The sequence below is a fragment of the Paramisgurnus dabryanus genome, chromosome 7 (assembly GCF_030506205.2).
Source record: "Paramisgurnus dabryanus chromosome 7, PD_genome_1.1, whole genome shotgun sequence".
NCBI lineage: Eukaryota > Metazoa > Chordata > Actinopteri > Cypriniformes > Cobitidae > Paramisgurnus > Paramisgurnus dabryanus.
In genome coordinates, this window is record NC_133343.1 from 38,875,286 (window position 1) to 38,892,691 (window position 17,406).

Below are 17,406 nucleotides of genomic sequence, written 5' to 3' on the forward strand. Positions count from 1 at the left end.
TTAATAGTCGTAGTTAAAAATAATATTTTCTGCAATTGTGGACTCTTTATTAAATTAACATGAAATAGGAGAATTGTCTAAGCCATTGTAATTGAGTTAAATTTTAAATGACTAAGAGCTGGTTTTAATGTTACAGCGCATAATTTTCAAAGTGATTCATTTTTATTCAGGTTTGCAACGGAGGTTTTGCCCAAAAAGTTAACAGTGCAGCTATTATAAACGCTATATCAGATTGTTTTTAACATGTATCCTAATAGAGAATGTCTGTTTTATATTTATGTTTAAGTATTGTTGTGTTTAAATATTGTTGTAATGTTGTTAATGTTTTGTTTCAATTTAATTCGATTATTAAGACTCTAATTTTAAACGCCTTATATTGGATGTTGTAATGGATTGAAGGCTAATATGACGTTCAAATGGAGTGGATCATAAGACATAATTTTCAAGGTTAAATTAAGTTTTGTTTGATTCAAATGTTTGCTTAAAATGAATTTCATTTAATATAATTAGTCTTTTAATTTTAATCAATGTTTTGTTGATAAGTTTTGTGAATATTAAAGAAAAAGAACATTAAAAAGAACACAGTGCATCTCATTACGTAACAATAAACTACTGCAATATGCTACCAAATGCCAAAACATGCAGTATTATCTTTGTAATGATATAGTTGTTGTTGTATGTGCAAAATCATATTATGGAGTATATCACTTTTATCGCTTTTCAAAAAAACAGCCTTCAGTGCACAGAAATTAAATTTGCATGCCATGCCCATCAGCAGCACATTTGATTGCGGAATGCTTTTGACGTCATATTTAAAACTTTAGCCGATTGTGCTTTTTGCAACTTCTGTGTCACTGGCTAAGGGCGTGCGTGGCGCATATTAATTTTTAATACTTTTGCTGGCCACGCTTTTTTGTCATGAGCGGAGGACGCGTGTCGGGGTTGCGGGAAATACATACACGCACAGAGAACAGCAACATGAAGAGAATGTAAGTCATTTGGTGTTTTCTGATGAATACATTCGGTTCGTAGAAAATTTTTAAATGGACAAAATGGATTATAAGATCATCAATATAAATTGAATTGAACTTTGAAGAATGAACTATTATAGGCTAAACATAAATGTACACTTTTCGCTTCTAAAACCGCACAGAAAACTCGACTGCCGCGACTTTCAAAGCACCTTCCATAGATTTCCATAGATTCAGAAATGTATCTCCATGAACCTCAAAATGTGCAGGGCAGTGGGCCTCCAGGAATAACGTTAAGAACCACTGATCTAAAGAATGGGGCCCAAAATTCTGTCTCGCATACCCCCCTTGAAACTGTTCATTGCGCCCCTGCCCGTCATAATAACAAAGTTATGTTGGTATTATTTTGCTTATAAGAACAAATATACATACTACCGATTTCCTATTAGGCGGAACTAATGCGCAAAAATACCTTATCAATATGAACCACGCTGCTTTTTAACTATTAGTATGATTCAAATTGCCATTGTTAGGAGAATTAGTAGATTATCTTATCAGTATATTATGATACATTCGAGTATGTAATCATCATTTAAAAAAAGAAAGGCGCAGCAACTCAAAAAGACTTGCGTGTTTCACAACTACTTGAATGCCAATTTCGGGCGTGGAGCAGCAGTTAACTTATGTGCGATCTACCGGCATTGCCCTTGCGATCGTCTGGTCGATCGCGATCGACGTATTGGACACCCCTGCTCTAAATAATAGTAACCGTACTGTATATTCAATCACACTAATGTATAAGCAGGGGCAGTGTTTGCGTATGGCAGTTGCCATACCCTAGCATTCAGACAAAACACCAGAAATCAACAGGCTAATAGGGCTTTCACTTTTGAGAAAAATCTAATTCGAACGGATATCGAATATCATGCAATGTATCAGAATATATTCGAATATCTAGGTGCCCCCCGCGCACATAAAAAAAAAACGTAATGGAGATTCAATTTATTAACAGTGACAGTCATAAACGGGGGCTGTCTGCATTACTTTTTTTTACTTAATGTTTGAAACAGCAGGTTATCAACTTATGAATAACAACGACTCAGGACAGGTGACAACTTAAACAGCAGCAGGAGTGGGGCATTTAGCCTAGCCCAAACAAAATCCGCGCCCGCAGATTTCGGCGGAAAACTCAGCTGAATTCCACGGATATAATGCCCTTCATTGACAAGCACACATATCCCGCGCTTGAGCCTGTTTGTGAGAAGAAATCTAATTGACAACAAGCACACATACATAGACTGTGTCGCGCGTTTGTGAGCTGTCATTGACAAGTGCATTATCTCTGCGCATGCTGTTTGCTTGACCATTTTAATGATAGAGAGTGCAAACCATTTGATATTTGAGATGAAATAAAACTTACAGCTGAGTTAAACAGATCTCACTTGACTCTGTTGTCTATGTGACGCGCGACAGTCAGCCCATGATGATTTAAAATTCGTTTACAAGACAAATGCTGTTGTTGTTTAATATAAAGTTTATATTGCGTTGTAAACATGATGAAATTATTTTCATACATGATAATTTCATAATGCGAACGTATTAACACAAGCTTTTTATTCTGCTATAATATTTAACACTATAAACAATAATGTCATTTTATATACAAACTATAATTCTAACTTGACATCCACATTAGGTTCATGTTGGTCCAATTTGATTCCCTCTTCTGCGCACAGTTGCCGCCGGTCTCACTCTCAGCCTCCTTCCTATTACGAGGTGTTAGACTGTAAAAAAATGCACTAAACATGGCATTTTAAAAACCGGATGGTTTATTTATAGTTTGAATACGGATATGTCACGTCATGTTCGAATGCATATTCAAATATTGAATAAAAAGTGACAGCCCTAAAGGCTAATGATGCTCATTAAAGATAATTTTAAATATTTTCAGTAGAACATATCTGAACATTGGTACATCACTAATAGGGATAATTTAAACATGTGTTCGACTTCATACTATAACACAGGAACCGACAAGCGGATGACATTAACGTGCCGCGAGAGCGGTTTGAAAGCAAACTCTTCCAATGATTTCTCGACTCACTCTCGGGGTACTTTGATGTCATTAGCCTCTCTTTCTTGCAGCGCAGTTTGAAGTCCGCTGCAGGAGGTCTCATGATGACCGCCGTCATAATCTTTATTTTCGCAAGTAAACTCATTTTTTTGTTTTAACATTCAAACCAGACGCGGTTCTCCCCCACACTCGTGCTATGCATATTGCATACATTATTCCAGAAATAATATGATTTGTTCTCTGTGAATAAATAAACATGTTCTCTTAAACTGGGAAATTGTAGCGCAGTCGAAGTGAATTGTATTAATTATTTGTGCACATTTTTGAATATGGCAACTTTTGAAATAAAAACTGCACGACGACAAAAGGTTTAAGACCTGTTTTTGCATTTAGCCCTGTTTCACTAAGAGTTTTATTTTGTGTTTTAGAAGTTGGTTAACTACGTGTGCTCTATCACATTTAAACGTCTTTATTGTGTGTTTATATGTGTTTATTGGCGGTTGTCATGACAAGATTTGTGAAGGGATGTTACAGTATGTTTTGATATTATCTTGTTTTAGTCTATCGTTGTCATGACTGCTGGGTGATCGATGGCTGTGTGGTATATGTGTGTGTGTGTTGTTTACCTGTGGTGCCGGGTCCTTGTGTGTTCACTAACTCCGCCCCCTTGTTTCGGTAATTGTTCACCGGTGGTGTCTCGTTTACCTTTTCCTTTATATTGCACGTAGTCCTGTCTTTCGTTGCGCGCTCATTTGTTTTATCACAGTCTTGCTGCCCTGCCTTGTCTTGTCGGACGCTTTCTGTCTCTTCCTCTTGTTACCCCAGGTTTGGTTTTCGGCGTCCGGGGACTCGTCTTCGCCCGGACCGCTCTCTTGCGGATTACTGGAACTCATTGACTTTGTTTGTCTCTCGGAACAGCTGGTTCGCTTCGTTTCTAGGCGGTACACCAGCTGTCTCTGTTTCTCATCGGTTTGCATCATCACCCGTGAGTGGAGTACACCTTTTTACCATTGTGGATTACATTGACTCTAATGACTGTTGTTTCTCGGAACCGCTGGTTCGCTTCGTTTTTAGGCGGTGACCAGTTGTTTCCGGGTTGCTTCATCTACATCAGGATTTCACAGTGGATTACCCCGTCTGAGAACTTGGATTTTCCACCTTCCATCTCCGCCTGTCATCCACCTTCAGGGCGGCGTGTTTCATCCCTCTGTTGCGTGTGGTGACTGTGCTGGTGTTCTCGACAGAGTGCGTGGGTGGCTCTCTCTCTCCCTTCGGATCTGTACTGGACTATCGTGTAGCGCCGACTCACTCTCTCCTACTGTGGGAGTGCTTCATTCCCACAGTAGTGTTGTCATCCAGAGTGAGTCAAGGGTGTGTGCCGTGTGTGGATCTACCAGTGACTTTGCTCTCCAGATCTCTCATTCTATTTTTCTCAATAAATATTGTTAACTTGCACTTGACTCCGAAGTTTTTCCTGACAATCGTTGCTGGAGTTGCACTTAGTTAAGAATTTGAAAAGCATTTTAAACAACCATGATTTCTATTTTTGTTTTTCATTTGTATTGCTTCCGTATTGTTGCCTGTAAGTGTAGATCTGTGCAATTGAAGTATGATTTTGTACAGGTTGGTGGAGTATGCACACATATAATGTGGTTTCATAGATTCGTTATTTGAGAATGACCTTCTTGTATGAAGAATTTTTGCCATATCCGTAAGTTTTCGTGAAACCCCGCCACTGTGTATAAGATGGACAAAAAAAATGTACATATAGTATACAAATCTTGCAACTGCCGTGCAAACAATCACAGATGAACAAATTAAATTTAAACCTGCCCTTTACAAAACCGATTTACTTTTATCAAAAAGTTGTCTCAACTTAGCAAACCCCAACTGTTTACAATATGACACTATCAATTCCTAAAACAAAACACCTTTTTCAAAATATATTAATAATCAGCGGTCACCATCGCACACCTGTAAGCAATAGGTGAATATTATGAAACAAACCTTATGAAAATTTAAAAAAAGAGATCCTGTACGCTATAAATCTTGCAAAAGTATCAAGAAGTTCATTACTCAAAACAATGTTTCGGGAAAATGGCCTTCATAGATGTTTATTGTTGAAACAGGTTCAATCTTACTATACAGCACACCGAAAACCATTATTTTACAAATAAAGTGACAATAGACCAGAAAATTATTAATACTTCAAAGGTACATTTGATAATCGTTTGGCAAACCAAATAAATATAAGACACTAGAAGTACACTTAATTAAATTTTATTACTGCAAATGTTTAGCTGAAAATCGTTCTGCTAACAATAATTGCAATAAAAGACACTCAAATGCAATGAATGAAATGGCAAATGTACATTTGGCAATCACAATGACACCACATACATTGTAATAAAACAATCACAACACACACACTAATTGAAACCAGCATTGTACCATTGTAAATGTTAATTTGGTGATTACAGTGCAAACCATTGTGAACAAAACTCAATACACACTTAAACTAATCTAAAACTTTAACCATTGCTAATGTACATTTGCCAATCAGTGCAATTATGTTCACTTTAGGTTACACATTCACAGTACAAACTTTAGGGTACACATTACTTCTGTAAAATACTATTACACAATATAAAGAACAATATATATAAAAAGGTACAGCATCCCTTGATCTGAATTTACCCTACACATATGAATGACACTTTACACAAACAAAGTTGTATCTGCAAATGCAGTACCTCTGTAAACACTAGGACTAAAAAAACCTAAACAATTAAAATCCTTACTCAAGTAAATTTTACTCAGTTTCTTCTCCTTCCGCTTCAAAACGCAACTCTGAGTTGCTAACACTTGTTGACTGCATAGCACCAGAGCACCCAGCAGTGCTACCATCATATGAGTCAGGAAAACACACCTGCATCACATATTCTCTCCACAATTTTACACTGATTTTGTCATGAAAAAAGATGTCTGCAGCCACACTATCAGGAGACAAACTCTTTACGCCCTCCAAATTCAATAAATCAGGAAACTGAGCATCATCAAGGAAGAACTTTTGTTGGACAGAATCAATCTCTATGCTTACATAGCCTCGAAGTTCAACTGTTGTCTTTGCTGTCTTGCAAAATGCCTGGCATTGGCTACACCGTGTCATTAAAGTGCTGGAATTTACATTGTCAAGTAAGTGATGCTTGGGACAAAAACTCTCGATTTTCACTTCAGCACTGATAATGTCTCCCACCACTGTTTGCAAGTCATCATCCAAAAAATCCCTTGCTGGCCCACAATTGTCTATTTTACACATAGTGGCATTGCACTGAATTTTCTTAAAGATATGTTGTCCAAACGATACCACACACCCACATCCACACCATGCTATCCCCAAACAGTGAGTAACATTAGGTGTTCTTTGTCTGCAACAACAATGCTCTGCCGTCGCACTTTCTGCCCCCGAACTACAGACTGCTTGTTATCCAAGGCACGCAGTATTTTCACTTTCACAGACACCTAGCAACAGAAAACACACAGACATGTGAACACACAGCACAAATTTGCTAAGATTGCTATCACTCATTTCCCCATTCTTAAAAAAGAATAAAAAAAGTTACACAAAAGAAAACAGCATACTCTCTGATACTATGATTATTTCTGCAAGATTCTTCAATGTACTACTCAAGCACAGGGTTCTCTTCAAATGCAAAGCTCAATCTTTGGACAACTGCTACTTTGGTCCTGCCATTTACCCGCACATCATTAATTTTTTTGTTTTGCTTGGAGGGCGATAATCTCACCCATATGAACTTCATAGGACCCCTACAAACACAAAAACATTAAGCAACATTCCATTAAAAACATAACATTAATCTATCCAGATACCACTAAATACTAGGCAATTAAGATTTATTCTGTCCCATGTGGGTTGATGCACGTAAATTTCCATACTTCCTGATTACAAAACAGTACATCAACAGTGCTTATTATAAGCCAATTAGGATGCATGATTACTCATTATTGTTGGAAATTATATTTTTAGCCAGTTTTCACACATGTCACACATTTCTTCATAACTCACCTATCTCTTTCTGCACACTGGAAAGAGTTGTGCTTCTGCATATCAAAAACAACTTTACAACTATTTTTATCAGCCTCTTGCAGAAGTGCGGTAAAATAATGTCTATTGGCAGACCGAAGTACTGCTGACACATCATGGAAATAACCCCTTAACCAAAGAGCATATTCTCTTGGAGTCTGCCTTTGTAGTTCTGAAATAAAACATACAAAAACAAAAAACTTTGAAAAACTGCACATTTCACAAATATGCATTATTTCTTACCCCTGAATCAATGATTATGCATATGCATTACAAAAGAGCTATATAACAACTTACAAACATGTAAAAGAATGCCAAAACATGCTAAACTAAGTTTTAAGAGCATGGAATAAAAATGTTCAGTTAAACAAACAATTTCCACATTGTAATTCTTAACATTGGTCAAAAAATATCCCAAAACCCCAATCACCTAAAACGACATGCATTAGGACTGCCTACCCACCACATGCAAAACTGCCATTGCTGCAAATTTATGTAACACGCAAACAATACAAAAACCTTACAAAAAATAACTTTCAAAATGGAACATTCTAGCTTAATGCGTCATGACAACTCGACAACTTGCCTACAAACAATGTTTATACACCGACTCTTTGGCAGTTTCTCAAATGCAAAGTCGCATATGCAAGCTGCATAACTGATTCAGCTTGTTTATTTATTAAATATTGTGAAATAAGAGTAAGCTACAAATGCTACATAAAGAGGACGCAACCTTCCGTTTAAAAACAGCCTTTAGAATACCTGATGCAAACAACCATAAATTTTACGCAAGCTACGAGCAAGATATCGCCATAATTGTATAAAACCAGAAATAAAACTAAGCATCTTGTCACAGATTCATACTTTACCCTCAAGAAGCACAAACATAATTACAAATATGGCATGCAAGGAAACTTAATTGCTTCAAAATAACCCGCCTTTGCAAAGGCTCTCGTGGTACTTTGGATTCAAACACTGATAATGCAGCACCATATAAAGCTAATTAGAAGCAACTTGATTTTCTGATAGGCGGGCAAGCCTGACAATTTTGAGAGGCCTACAAACACACTCAGCAAATTCCAACAGCCAGATGTTTTCTGCAACTTTTTTAACATTACCTCACATCCAGAGGTGGAAAGAGTAATAAAATATTGTACTCAAGTAAAAGTAAAGTTACTTTAATAATATTTTACTTAAGTAAAAGTAAAGTTACTGGTTTAAAAATTTACTCAAGTAAAAGTAAAAAGTAAGTCATTTTAAATTTACTCAGAGTAAAAGTTACTTTTTTTTACAGCGGGGAGAGGTGGAGGATTTTATTATAGTTCAAAAACGACAAGGGAATATAAATCTCAAACTAGTTGTTTTTAATTGTAGGAACATCTTTACAATTAAAGTCCAATAACAAAAAGTTAATAAAATAGAAAATTTTTTAAACTAAGAAACATTTATGGAATTGTTTAATGATTTTTACATGTGAGTTATGCACTTTTGAAGGTGGTCAGCAGCTAGTAAATACAATCACTATACTAAGGTTGTAATTGATGTATTGCTGGTAACATACATTATTTTATTAAACTATATATAGTTTAAATGAGCATATAATGAGATGAGTGCCATGGCTATATACTTTTTTTTTTGAAAATGAAGTTTTTTTTATTATTATTGTTTTCTTTTATATATTACAAAACATACTCGTATACAATTACAGAAATAAAATACCATTTACAAAATAACACAAACACAAGTGAGTACAATAACATTTAACAATAGCAGTACATTTAAAAGCACAGCAGGATAACCAAATTCACACTTCATGAAGTAACAGCCTGAATAAAATTCTCAAACATGTCAAAATCCTTCTGATTCCCATTCATTCTAGCTAGCATTTTTTCATACGACACATTCTCTATCATGGATTCAGTCCACATTTTAAGTGAAGGACATTGCGTATCTTTCCAGAATCTTAGTATCTGACGTAATGCCGTAGTTACACCTACTGTAACAAGGGAAAACTCTTTATTTTTTATTTGAGGAATCTCAGATTTATCTCCTAAAAGACATATTCTTGGTGAAAATGGAAGGTCAAATCCTAAACCTTTACCAATATATTTTAACACATATTTCCAAAATTGTTGAATCTTTGAACATTGCCAGAGAGCATGAAAGTATGTGCCAGTTTCTTGTTTACATTTCCAACATTTATTATCCGTCAGACAACCCATTCTAAAAAGTCGCACTGGTGTAAAATAATATCTATGTAATACCTTATACTGTATAAATTTGCCTCTTGCTTCCTTTATATACCTTCCACTGTGGGACAAAATTCTGTTCCAAGTGTCTTTATCTATGTCAATATTAATGTCTCTTTGCTAAATCAATCTCAAGTTTTCACAGTTTTTATCACCAGTCCTTAAAATGAGCTGGTAAAATGTAGATGCCTTTTGAACGGGTCTAGGTAGTTCAAAAAAAAATTCTAAAACATTCTTTTCTTGCCCCATAGGAATCTTTGCCAACAAACAGTTTCTTATCTGTAAATATTTCCAGAAGTGATCCCAGCCTTCTAAATTAAATTTTTCTTTTAAATTAGTATAAGACAAAAGCTTATCATCACTATATAAATCCTTTAAGGTACGTATTCCATTTCTAAACCACTGTCCACAAAACAGGGTTTTTTTTTCCCTACCTTAACATAAGGATTATTCCATACTGATGAGTAATGCTGACACATGTGAGAAATCTTACATTTTTTGTGTACGTTACTCCAAACCTCTTTAGAATGTAGCAATATTGGGTTGGTCATATGATGTGCTAAATTCCCCTCTTGGTTTTGTGAAAAAGCTTCTATTGGCCGAAAAGGGTAAGTTAGTTGTCGCTCTATTAATACCCAGTCTAAATCTAAAGCATCTTCCTCCCAGTGTCTAGTGAGCTTAGATATTTCAAATGCTATATTATAAAACTCTACATTTGGTAATGCTAAACCACCTCTATCTTTAGATAAATATAATTTATTAACACCAATCCTGGGTCTTTAACCATCCCACAAAAAATTCTAAATCATAGCATTATATCGCTTATATATCAGGTGAGGCATAGTTATAGGGACCATTCCAGAGATGTAATTAAACTGTGGCGCTATCATCATCTTAATTATATTAATCTTTCCCCACAAAGTTAGCATAAGTTTCTTCCAACTATCTAACTTTGTTTGTATTTTCTGTAACAATGGTATCATATTCAAATTCAATATATTATCTAAATTTGGGCTTAAGTGAATACCTAAATATTTAATCCCTTTATTCATCCATTTAAACTTAAATGCACTGACTGAGGAAGACAAACACACTGCTGATACTGGCATAGCCTCTGACTTATGCCAGTTGATTTTATATCCTGAAAATTTGGAGTAAGATTCAATCATATTAAGGAGTACTGGTAAGGAACATGCAGGGTCTTTAACTACTAGTAATATGTCATCGGCTATATACTTTTGACACGTTTATTGTCTTCTAGCTTCCCTGACCTGGGTACCTGATGTCAGACCTTTATTCTCTCTCTCTCTCTCTGTGTGTGTGTGTGCGCATGCGTGGGCGTCTGATTGAGCGAGCGGTTGTGAGGAGCGTGTGGTGAGTGTAAGCGTTTTTTTTGCCCGCTGTGGCAAAAACTATTGCTTTCTCTCTTTAAATCTTTTTTTCTTTTCAAATCTTTTTTCTTTTCTATTATTTATTCTTGAGTTATTGGTATCTGTGGCGTAGTAAAGTGAAAAAAGGTTGTCCCTTGGGGGTTCCCGGCGTCAGCAACCAGTGTATTACTGGGAAGCATGGCAGCCCAAAACACAAACACTAGTTTGAACTCTCTTACACGACGACACGGCGTGAAGGTGGTACCCGCGGTGAATGTAGAGGAGTGCATTCTCGCCGTCTGAGATGTTGTTGGACATGAATGTATTTTAGCGGCATCAAGAATGAATAACGCTATGGTCTTGTTTTTAAATTCAGTTGAGAAAGCAAACGAAGTTGTGGAGAAAGGAGTTGTAATCAGTGGTTTATTTATCCCCGTGCTTCCTCTTTCTACTCCTGCTAGGAAAGTCACTTTGTCTAACGTTCCGCCGTTTATTAAAGACGAAATGTTAACAAAGGAATTGTCACGTTTTGGAAAGATAGTCACTCCGGTGAAAAAAATCGCCTTCGGAAGTAAATCGGATTTGATAAAGCATGTAGTATCTTTTCGGAGATTTATTTACATGATCCTCAAAAATAACAGAGAGGAACTTAACCTGACTTTGAAGTTTAGAGTTGATAACTTTGATTACACAGTCTTTGTATCTACTGATATGATGAAATGCTTTGGCTGTGGAAAAACTGGACATTTAGTACGTTCCAGATGTTCCAAACAAGATGTTCAAACAAGATGTTCCTGAAGAAAATAGTGTGAAAGTTGCGAATGAAGGAACAGAGAATGTTCATGAACCAACCCAAGCTGAACCTGGAACATCTAGTAACATTAGTGGCTTAACTGATATAATGTCTCTGTCACAGACAGAAAAGGTGAATAATGGGGAGACTGGTTTAGTTACCCGTTTTATTGTCTTAGATGAGCCCAAGTTGAACAAACCTGTTGAGAGCATGGATGTTACACCCCAGATAGCACACGTACGTCTCAGATACGTATCTGCGAGGTAATCACTCAGATTTCCATTCCGTCTGGAAAACGTATTCTAAAGGTCGTTTGCCCATATGAATTACGTATCTGAGACGTACGAGCCCAGCCGTTTTGAAGACGCTTTTAAGATCTTTTCAAGACGCTTGAAATTTAGAATGATGGTTAGCAGATCTTTCTAAGATCTTTCCAAGATGTTTCTTAGATCTTTAAAAGATCTTTATAAGAGCTTTAATCAAGCTCTTTCTAAGATGTTTCTGAGAGCTTTAAACGACGATTAAAAGATCATTAAAAATAAATTGCTCTAAACTACATCTACACAGTTATACACACATATTATTACAATATATCATTGACAACAATTAAAACAATATTTTCAATAAAACAGGCAGTTGATTGTGTAAAATTTATTAAAATTAGACAAAGGAAAACATTCATAAGATGCATATTTACACGAGTGTATGCAAAAAGCAACGTTTTTCTATAACATACAAAGAAACACAATATCTTTAAATTAATCAAATGCTTCCTCGGGCAAAGAACATCTTGGATGGAATTTTCCGCGTCTCCTTCAGTGGTAGACGGATGGATTCTTCATCTGCAGCAGCTGCATTCTAAAAGAAATCATTACAAAAAATAAGGAAAAATTAATTTTACAAACTATGTCATATGTTTTCTTTGTTTCCTCAATATAACTCTAATTAGAATGTCAAACAAAGATAAAATCATCCTAAAGTGTATTAATCGTCATTATCATGTATATTATTAATATGAGCGTCTTTGCGTTAAATTCGTGCTACACCACACCATGCACTTATATCGACGTCGCAATGCAAAAGAAGAAGGGCAAGAAAGAAACCTGTCCTGATCTGGCGATTTAAGGGAACATTTGTTTAAGGTATGTAGTAATAATACATTTTAATAATGCTGAGTGTGGGATCAGTTAACTAGAAATTTCGTTGATAATAAGCAATGTATGTACAGTAACTAGCTAGTTCACGTTAGATATTTTATGCACGTGTCTGTGGTTATTTTAGGTTTTTGATAGTTACTTTCACTGATAGTTTGAGCCCGTGTAAATTTCTTAAAAAGCTGTAATTATTATTTTATTTAACATTATTATGTTTGCTGTCAAGACTGATATTTATTTATATATATTTATTGACGTTGATATGTAAACTTAACCTACTCAGTTGTACTTGACTAATGCAATAATGACAGGTCCACCTGTTTAAGTATATTGTAAAACATTTGAACACAACAACATTTGGACATAACATACACACATTGTTTCCGCCTGCATCAATTTAGTTGTATAGCTGCATTGCTGGTTAACACCTCTGGGCAGATTCTCCATGTTCTTCTTTTATGTGTAGCTGCTCACCTTATACAGATACAGTACATTGAAGTAATGTTTAAAACAAACTAAGCCCTATAATATTGTTTATGTTTACAATAATTGGTAAAAAGTTTGACGGATAAAATGGTTCTCACCATTCTCTATATAAGCCCCTCTGTTAACTTTTGTTCGAGCCTGTCTAGATCTTTTATCAGTCTAGAAAGATGTTGGAGAAAAGACATCATCCTCTTCTATAATCTCCATCTGTAATTGGACTAACAACTGGACCAGTGAATGCAGGCGACTCTAAGATTGTCTTGTGTACAGCTGCAATATCAAAAAATAATTGAATTGAGGCTTTTTATATACATTTAGTATTTAGGGGCCAAGCCCGCAGGGCGGCAGGCCACTATTGCGTTTGATGGTTTTCTTCTTATTATTATTATTATTAGGGGTCAAGCACCGAAGGTGCTGAGATACCTATTGTTATTAGCGGTCAAGCACCGAAGGTGCTGTGATTAGGGGTCAAGCACCGATGGTGCTGTGACACCTATTGGAATTGTTAGTATTATTAGGGGTCAAGCACCGAAGGTGCTGAGACACCTATTGTAATTGTTAGTATTATTATTATTATTATTAGGGGTCAAGCACCGAAGGTGCTGAGACACCTATTGCAATTGTTAGTATTATTAGGGGTCAAGCACCGAAGGTGCTGAGACACCTATTGTAATTGTTAGTATTATTAGGGGTCAAGCACCGAAGGTGCTGAGACACCTATTGTAATTGTTAGTATTATTATTATTATTATTATTCTGCTTCTTCTTCTTCTTCTTAGCCATAGGCGTCTATGACAGCCCTATGAACCGTACATAGGAAAATGATGAAATTTGGCACAGTTGTAGTGGTGGTCTTAAAAAGTCATGTGACCAAAAATGGGGTCTCTAGTACTAACTCTATAGCGCCACCAGCAGTGCAAAAATTCAATGTTCAAAGGGTTATAACTTCTGACCCGCTTGATCTATGAAAATTCTACTTAGTACACGTGATTGCTCTCCTCATGCTTGTTGCTTTTAATACCTTACAGTAAAACTCCACCCATTACAGTAGCGGCCATTTTGAAATGTACAGTATTCCATTTTTTCGCTACTCCTCCTTCAAATGTTGTTCAATTCTTATGAGATTTGGCACAGATGATCTTTGGAGTAAGCCGCATAGAAATGACTGAACAGAATTTTGATATTTATCTTTGTTCAAAAGTAATAAATGCGCAAACTTAACGAGGTTGACGCAAAAATGGTTCTGAAGCTGTAGCTCGGTCATTCTTTGATCAATCGAGATGAAATTTGGTACACTTCATGTCGACCATGAACTGGGGGTCCATGCCAAATTTGGTGACAGCGCCACCTATGGGTCATGAGATATGAAAAAAGGCTATTTTTGCCCATATCTACTGAATCGTTTGTCAGAAAATTATGATCGTGGTGTCTACGGATTCCTTGGCTCATGCCGCATCTGTCGATATGTATTATGCCGGCTTTGACCGAATCACCTGTCCGCCATTTTGAAATTTGTGATAATTTGCTATAACTTTTGAAGTATCGGATATATCGGGGCAAACATCAGTAGGGAGCTTCGGCATGATGTCCTGAGGAAATCAGAGAATAGCGCCACCTAGGGGTTATAAACTTTAACAGTTCTTATAGAACTGCTTATAACTTCTGAATTCTTTGTATGGCATGTAAGCTCTTTTCTGCTGCTCCTTGAGCTGTGTCTACTGAGTGGCACATCTGTCTAAGTCGTATGCATAGAGATCCTGAGTTCATGGGTTTGAATCCAGCCTGAGGCAGGTGTTAGTTTCTTCTATTAAAGTTTTGTTCTTTCCCACCTATTCTTCTTGACCTGTCTGTAGTTCACATAAGTTCTATTTTTGCCATGTTTTCTGTTGCTGCTCTGCACTGCAGTGGTTCTGCTCTGTCATTGCAACGCTTTGGGTACTTGCTGCGCTTTGTGTTCTTGATGCACCTTGGGTGGTCAGTGAGCATTGGGTTATTGTTACCTTCTATGTTGCTTGCTGTGCTTTGGGTGCTCATTGCGCTAAAGGTGCTTGGCCCCGAATCGCTGCTTGCAGCTATATTTAGGGGTCAAGCACCGAAGGTGCTGAGACACCTATTGTAATTGTTAGTATTATTATTATTATTATTATTATTATTTTTCCCCAATGGGAGTCTATGGCAGCCCTATGAACCGTACATAGGAAAATGATGAAATTTGGCACAGATGTAGAGGTGGTCATAAATAGTCATGTGACCAAAAATGGGGTCTTTAGCAGTAACTCTATAGCGCCACCAGTAGTCCAAAATTTCAATGTTCAAACTGTTATAACTGGTGAACCATTTGATCTATGAAAATTCTACTTAGTACACGTGATTGCTCTCATCCCGCTTATTGAATTTGATACTTTACAGTAAGACTCCACCCATTACAGTAGCGGCCATTTTGAAATGTACAGTATTTCGTTTTTTCGCTACTCCTCCTTCAAATGTGGTTCAATTCTTATGAAATTTGGCACAGATGATCTTTGGAGTGAGCCGCATAGAAATGACCGAACAGAATTTTGATATTTATCTTTGTTCAAAAGTAATAAATGCGCAAACTTAACGAGGTTGACGCAAAAATGGTTCTGAAGCTGTAGCTCAGTCATTCTTTGATCAATTGAAATGAAATTTGGTACACTTCATGTGGACCATGATCTTGGGGTCCATGCCAAATTTGGTGACAGCGCCACCTATGGGTCATGAGATAATAAAATAGGCTATTTTTGCCCATAACTTCTGAACTGCTTGTCAGAAAATTATGATCTTGATGTCTATGGATTGCTTACCTCATGCCGCATCTGTCAATGTGTATTATGCCGGGTTTGACCGAACCACCTGTCTGTCATTTTGAAATTTAACATAAATTGTTATATTTTTTGAACTATTTGACATATCCGCACAAAAATTGGTAAGGAGCTTTGACATGATGTCCTGAAGTTACCTGGGAAGTCAGAGTACAGCGCCACCTAGGGGTTATAAACTATTACAATTCTTATTGATATTATACTGTTATCTCTTTCTGCTGCCCAATGAACCGTGTCAACTGAGTGGCGCACCTAGTTAATCGTATGCATTGAGATTCTGAGATCCTGGGTTCGAATCCCACCTGAGTCAGGTATTTTGTTCTTCCTCATCAATTCTTCTAAACCTGTCTGTAGTTCACATGTGTTCTATTTTTCCATGTTTGCTGTTGTTGCTCTGCATTGTGGTGGTTCTGCTCTATGATTCCTGAGCCTTGCGTTTTTGATGCAATTTATGGTGCTTGCTGTGCTTTGTGTGCTTGCTGTGCTTTGTGTGCTTGCTGTGCTTTGTGAGCTTGCTGTGCTTTGTGAGCTTACTGTGCTTTGTGTGCTTGCTGTGCTTTGTGAGCTTGCTGTGCTTTGTGTGCTTGCTGTGCTTTGTGAGCTTGCTGTGCTTTGTGAGCTTGCTGTGCTTTGTGTGCTTGCTGTGCTTTGTGAGCTTGCTATGCTTTGTGTACTTGCTGTGCTTTGTGTGCTTGCTGTGCTTTGTGTGCTTGCTGTGCTTTGTGTGCTTGCTGTGCTTTGTGAGCTTGCTGTGCTTTGAGTGCCTGCTGTGATTTGTGTAATTAATGTGCTTTGTGTGCTTGCTGTGCTTTGTGAGCTTGCTATGCTTTGTGTGCTTGCTGTGCTTTGTGTGCTTGCTGTGCTTTGTGTGCTTGCTGTGCTTTGTGAGCTTGCTGTGCTTTGTGTGCTTGCTGTGCTTTGTGAGCTTGCTGTGCTTTGTGTGCCTGCTGTGATTTGTGTAATTGCTGTGCTTTGTGTGCTTGGTGTGCATTGTGAGCTTGCTGTGCTTTGTGTGCTTGCTGTGCTTTGTGTGCTTGCTGTGCTTTGTGTGCTTGCTGTGCTTTGTGAGCTTGCTGTGCATTGTGTGCCTGCTGTGATTTGTGTAATTGCTGTGCTTTGTGTGCTTGCTGTGCTTTGTGTGCCTGCTGTGCTTTGTGTGCTTGCTGTGCTTTGTGAGCTTGCTGTGCTTTGTATGCCTGTTGTGATTTGTGTAATTGATGTGCTTTGTGTGCTTGCTGTGCTTTGTGAGCTTGCTATGCTTTGTTTGCTTGCTGTGCTTTGTGTGCTTGCTGTGCTTTGTGTGCTTGATGTGCTTTGTGAGCTTGCTGTGCTTTGTGAGCTTGCTGTGCTTTGTGTGCTTGC

General features: G+C 37.1%; 1 long non-coding RNA gene across 1 annotated transcript; it reads right to left on the reverse strand.

The window, feature by feature from the left end:
* Positions 1 to 12,317: 12,317 nt before the first annotated feature.
* On the reverse strand, positions 12,318 to 13,445 carry LOC135734355 (uncharacterized). The gene is made up of 3 exons (XR_010527293.2): positions 13,301 to 13,445; positions 13,093 to 13,190; positions 12,318 to 12,420 (listed from the first exon to the last, which is right to left on the reverse strand). It is a non-coding gene; the product is annotated as an uncharacterized lncRNA (long non-coding RNA).
* Positions 13,446 to 17,406: the final 3,961 nt, after the last annotated feature.